The sequence below is a fragment of the Falco punctatus genome (assembly GCF_963210335.1).
Source record: "Falco punctatus genome assembly, chromosome: 17".
Lineage (NCBI taxonomy): Eukaryota > Metazoa > Chordata > Aves > Falconiformes > Falconidae > Falco > Falco punctatus.
Genome location: NC_137597.1, coordinates 2,211,993 through 2,218,696, shown reverse-complemented (window position 1 = coordinate 2,218,696; position 6,704 = coordinate 2,211,993).

Here is a 6,704-nt window from a genome sequence, read left to right as displayed (position 1 = left end):
TGGCCTGTCTCTTAGAAACTGAATGTACAATGCAAACCTCAACTGTAGATTTTTTTTTGTTAGTTTTCCTAATGTGTGTGGCAACTTTTATGAGCTCCTGAGAACTATCAATTGTTATTAAAGGCCAATGATTAGTGTTTAATACATGCTGTTTAAGTGATCTGGGAATTAGACTTTAGGCAGTAAGATGCAGATATTTATACAAAACTTCTTACAGATGTGAAGATGGAAGCAGTAGAAACCCCTGCTGACAGTTATTTAGATACATGTTGTTTACTGTTATAAGCCTTTGTAAGGCCTTTGCCAGCTGTGCACTGCTGAAGTTTGGTTGTTGGGATTATTTGTGTGTGTGGGATGTGTGTATATTTTTTAAACAGAATTATGTTGAATAATAACTTATTGATGCAAAAAAGGCATCTTTCTTTATTCAGGAGAGGTATCTTCAATAACTCTTGATGAGCATCTTTTCCATTTATTTGTTCAGTTGCCATTTGAACATGTCTCTTGCTGCCTTCATTTGGTGCTACCTTAGTTTTGCATTGTGGGAGAGAATATTTGCTCAAAATGTCTTTGCCATTATGATTTCTATAGATCTTTGTACTGTATTTCCCCAGCATATTCTGCCCTGTGTTTGTACAATGCCTTTCACGATCCTCTGTTGTCCATGTCACTGAATCCTGGAAAGACCCTTCAGCAGCTTTTCAGTCTTTATTGTTACAGCCATCAATAACTTTTGCCAACAGAATTTGTCATTGTGTTTGTTCTTGTCTGTTTATGGTTACATTCAACATCACCCATCCCTGTAGAACTCCATGGGTGATTTCTGTTGACAGGAGACTGTTTGCTACTATTCTTATTTTCTGTATTTTAATGAAATTTACATCTGCAAGGTTTATCTCTATTATTACATGGATGCCTAGTGTATCTATGGGGTTTTGGGGAAGGATGTTTCTTTGGAGGTGTCTTTGGAGAGCCCCATAGACTGTATCAGCCCCGTGTTCCTTATTAATATGTGTCCTGACAGTGTGAAAAACTCAGGTGGATTAGAGAGCCTGGACAGCCTTTTACAAGAGAAGAAAAAGATGGTCTGTGCTATGAAGAGCTTGAGATAGACCAGGTGTGGGAGAAGATGATACACCAAACACGCAAAGGTGGGTGAAGAAGGAAGGTATATAATGGAACTAAACTCTTAAATGATTGAGATTACTGAAGAAGAGGCAAGTGCCTGTGGTCAAGCAAGCAAGTACAGGTGATACTACGGACATCTGTGGGTTCACTGTGTGGAGTGAGTGTTTTGGACTGAAATCCCGTGGGTTAGCATAGGGTGACAGACATCTAAAGAAGGGCTGATGCACAGCAGGGAGAGCGATGTGGCTGAATTGGGCCCGATGACCCATGTTACCATGCAGCCCAAGGATCATGGAGCAAGGGGCATGTGCGAGACGGCTGAGCACAAGGAAAGGACTGTGTTGGTTGGACCAGTGACCTGCAGCCTGACAGGCTGAGCCGCTGACAGAGCGAGTGTACACAGCTGTTGTGTGTTCTGTATTAGTAGATGTGCAAAGCAAAGAGGCTGATTTATGGGAGGTGATGATTTTTTTGAGCAGGCATTAATACCAGTGAGGAAGATGTCTGTTGGTAGTCTCGTCTGTGCTTGTGCCAGAAAGTGAAAAAGTCTAAGTTTGGCCATATTTGGTAATATTTGCCTTGCCCGTTGAGTAAGGTTGGTAGGGAGGAGGTAATAGTTTTGTGTGAAAAATTGGAATATTCCCCACTTGTATGTGGGTGTGATGGGTTGATCCTGGCCAACTCCCAAGCACCTACCCAGCTGCTCGCTCGCTCCCTTCTCCTGCAGGATGGGGAGAAGATAGAAGATGGGCAAGTCTTGTGGATTGAGATAAAGACAGTTTAACAGGTTAATCAAGAGGTGTATGAGGCAAAGCAAAATAAGGAATTTAATGACTGTGTGCTGTCAGCACCAGGTGTTTAGCCATCTCCTGGGTCTCAGCATCCATGTTTACCAGGAGAAGACAGATAATGGAACAATAAATGTCCCTGCATCCTCTTCCTTTCATTAAGCTTTTATTTGCTGAGTGTGACATCATATGGCACGGAATATCCCTGCCCTGGCTGCATCCATTCGCAGCTTGTCCATCCCCAGCCTCCTTGCCGGGAGGGGTGCAGAGTGAGAAAAAGAGAAATCCTCGGTGCCGTGCAAGCACCATTCCACAACAGCCGAGGCACTGGTGTGTCCACCAAGGGTGTCTGCCTGTCTTCCGTCAAATCTAAAACACAGCAGCACGTGGGCTGCTATGAAGAAAATTCACTCCACCCCAGCCAGACACGGTGATGGGGCAGCAGTAGAAAGGGGACAGTGGCAGCCTTGCGTCTTGTGTCTGGTGCTGCAGTCACCTGTTGCAATACTTCTCCAGCAGACATCACTCCCCTATCCTGACTGTCTTCTGACAGAAGACTTTCATCTATTTTCCAGAAGACTTCTATTTTCCAGTGATCTTCAAAGAAACTAATGAAGCCGAGTTCACTGATCCTCTCCTTTTGCTGGGAGGATCCCAGGCTGGGCATTCTGTGACACACCATCTTCTTTCTTCCAGAACCTCTTTTACGCTAGCAAAGTAGTCCGTTAGCCTGAATCTTCTCTAGAGACAGTGACAAGATACTGAAAATTTGGAGGAGAGTCCTCGTGGCAAGGTTTTGCAGAAATATGACCGGTAGGATTTGGTGGAAAAAAGTGAATGGGCTATTTCCTTGAGGTCTAGTGGAAGACACTTGGCGCAACTCAGAAAAAGTCGAGCTCAGAAGATAAAAGAGAAGGATGGAAGAGAAAGAGGAGTCATTCTTGGAACAACATCAGTGTGCAGTTGGGAGGATCGTTGAGAGCCAAGGGAAGCCCCTTGGTGTGCCGGTGTGGGACCGTTGTGCCAATGGCAGGAGCAAAGGGACTTCTAACAGCCAAGAACCTTGTGGGTTGTTGGAACAGCTCATCCAGACATGTCATCTGTAGCACGGATTCTGTTTTTCTGCATTGTTCATCCTTCAGCTGCTGTGATCCGTTATGAGTTTGTGACGAAGAAGCAGAGTCCTGGGAGCGCTGGCTGGATGCCGGGGTGCCAGCTGTTGGCAGCCGTACCTATGTGCAGCCTTGGCTGGCAGAAGGCACTGCAGTTACATGCTTTGCTTGTTGTGTGAAGCACGTAGGGATATGAAAACCAGTGATTTAGGCTACAAATTAATTTTTTCAAGCAAATACTGGGGAAGAATCAGTAGAAGACCTTTTAGGAATTTCTGGGTCCAAAGAGCAAAGGTGGCAGCAAATGCTGGACAAAATGGTTTGGCAAGCAAAGATGATCGTTGCCAACATCAGCCTCACCTTGTGACCTGGAGTATCTGGCCAGAACTATCCATGTGGAAGCTGTTACTGTTCAGCTAGAGGACCAGCATTTCTGTATGAGGACTCAAATCTTCACAGAGGTCTGTCCCAGCCATTTACAGAATCAGAGAATCATGTAGGCTGGAAAAGACCCTTAAGATCATCGAGCCTAACCATAAACCTAACACTGCCAAGCCCACCACTAAACCATGTCCCTAACTGCCACATCTACACGTCTTTCAGATACCTCCAGGGATGGTGACTCAACCTTATTTAGTGTGAGAAGCCACCAGGAAGCTGGGCACCCTGGACTCCACCAGGTCCAGTTTTTTTCCTTGCAAGCCAGCACTTGGCTGCAGGGGGTGGGGTGCAGGAGTCCCAGAGAACCAGTGAAGCTGCGGGTGCGCCTCATCAGGGATGTGCAGGCTCAGCTTTCAAGCTGTCTTGGACAGTGGAGCTGACTCCAGAGTTCCTGCAGTTGTGTGATTGGAGTGGACACGTTGTGACCAATGTCCGATGGCACGGTTGGCAGCGCGAGCACATACCAGGGCTGGATCTGGCAGAGCCTTGCCTGTCCTGTGGTGGATCGGGGAGGTGCGGAGAAGTTACAGTGCGGTCTGAAGACAGCTTCTGGCAGATGGGAAGAGAGATGAGGCTGCTTTCAAAAGCAAGACAGAAAATTTTAAGTCCACAGTGCTGAAGTGGTCTGAAGATCCATCCAACCCATCACTGCCTTTCCTTCAGAGACCAGCACGGGGAAGGAAATCGGAATGGAGGGCAGCAGGGGATACCTGAAAGAGTACAGAGACATAATGATCACGAAAATGACCACAAAAATGATCAGAGAGATGGAACACCTCTATGAAGACAGGCTGAGAGGGTTGGGGTTGTTCAGCCTGGAGAAGAGAAGGCTCCAGGGGGACCTTATAGTGGCCTCCCAGTACTTAAAGGGGGTTATAAGAAAGACGGGCACAGACTTTTTAGTAGGACCTGTAGGGATAGGACAAGGGCTCATGGTTTTAAGCTAAAAGAGTGTAGATTCAGGCTAGATTTAAGGAAGTTTTTTACGATGGAGGGTCATGAAACCCTTGGAACAGGTTTCCCAGAGAGGCTGTGGATGCCCCATCCCTGGAAACATTCCAGGTGACGCACATGGCAAGTGTTAACGCAATCTGACAAACCTGAGGTCCAGGTGGTAGGGCAGGGTGAGGACTCGCCAAGAATTTGAGTGGCTGCTGGCATTCCAACAGGCTTTTCTCATTTTTAGTAGATGTCTTATGTTAGTTTTCCTGTCAGTCTTAGCAAGAAGGCTGAGCCTCCTTGGCGTGCTTCACCTCCAGGGTTCAGCAGCTGCAGGTGCCACCACCCCTGGTGCCCTTGCAGCAGGGTGTGGGGCTCCGTTCAGGAGTGGTACCATAGAGCCACCTTGCAGGTGACAAAGCCAGCCCTGTCTTCCATTACGGTCTCACAGGAAGACACCGGTGTCATTTAGGTGGCTGTTTCTTTAGCCCAAGCCTGTAAGTTTACTGCTCAACCAGGGGCAGAGGAGGAACAAGTTCACAGGACCTGGCATGGACAAGAGGTGTGAATGCAGCCACTCTTTGACATGGAGATGCTGATGAACTTGCTCCTCTGTCCCTGGTTGAGTCAACGGGGATTGACTGAAACATCTCACCCTGTTGGGGAGCAGCAGGAGTGGGGCTGCCCCCCAGGGAAGGATGAGCTGGGGGTCACCTGGGCATGGGCAGTGCGCTTGCCAACAGGGAGCTGGGCCAGGTAGGTAGAGCAGGCTGGTGGTAACCATGGACAGCCCCAGGCAAAGTGACATGATGAATGAAGTTCTGGGTCTGTCCAAGATGTTCAGCCAGGAGCAGTAGAGATGGGACTGGGGACAGGACTGGCTGCACAGCTGAGGTCCAAGGGGAAGGTGAGGTTGGAGGACAGTTGCCTGCAGTCTAGGTCTGAGGTCTGTGCACGAAATAAAGCCAGGGTAGAGCTGAAGGCACATCTGCTCACAGCATAGATCAGAGCAGGACTGGGTGTTTCAGCCTGAGCTTACATGGTGCTCCTGGGCCATGGGCAGAGTATATGAGGGGGTCCCAGGTGAGGCTGGTCAGGGCAATTGAGGGGTGTGAGTGCCCTCAGGGGCCTATAAATCCTGTAGCAGCAAGGGAAATGGATGATTGGGTTGACTGCTTGAGCTTTCAGGCTTTTCTCAGCTGGCATAGTCTGATTGTGCCCAACATTCTGCAGAGGCGTTGACCATCCAAAAAATCCTCAGTAGGAGAGGTAGGAGCTGGTGCAGCCCTCAGAATTGCGCTTCTGCATTGGTGGGACTGCAGGGGCTGTGGGGGAAGAGGGGTGGATTCAATGGGGGCATGTAACTCTGGAGTGGTCAGTCAGGAGTGTGGAGTGTTCCTGGGTGCTGCTCATCCCTGTCCCTTTGGTGAGGGGTGGGAGAGGAGGAGGGGAGTTTCCTCAGCATTGAGGAGGTTGTTAAACAGAGAAGACTTTGGTGCTCTGTTGTTGAGCTTCTGTGGATCTACAGATGAGCAAGAAACCTAGCAAGTGGTGCTGAGCTGGTGGGGGGCCATGGGGTGGTTGGGAGGGGTGCTGGGTTATTAGCTGCAAACTCAGGAATGTGCTATTTTGGGTAGGACTCGGATTCCTGCTGGAGCTCAGGCTGCTGGTTGCCCACGTGTTGGCTGGGTTTGGCTGGCTCATGGCGGTGGTGTTAGTGCAGAGATACCTGGGGGTTCTGGGGTAGGGGTTGCTCGGGGGGACAGCCTGCCTGGTGCTTGTCAAGAGCAACCTCTGCGCTTGATAGCGATTCACAGGGGAGAGGGAGGAAGGTGATGCCAGGTGCCAAGGAGAAAGAGAGGGGGGAAAAAAAGCCCTGTGAAGCTGCTTGAATGGATAAACGGGGGTTTTGCTTCCCCCTGTTTTGTACCAGTAAAAGGGCTTCCTCCCTCCTTCCTGGCAGAGCCCCGGCCCTGCAATGCACGGCACTTTGTCACTGTCCTGACAATCTCCTGGGTAAACAATTTGCCTAATGAGACTGAAATAAGGCAAAGGTTTCTGCTAGATGAAATGTTACATGTTCTGCGTTGTAGCAGTTAACCAGAAACTGGGGTTTACCTGTTGCCTTGTTAGAAAGCACTTGGCCAAGTGTGGAACCCTGCAGGGAGACCCTGATCCCTAGGGATCCATCGGCAGCTAAAGTGTGATGCTTGGGGAAATCCTCCCCAAGCTGTAGAGCCCCTGGGGTCTCTGCTTCCATGGTAAGAGTATCTACTTCTCCTCCTGCTCCGCTGGC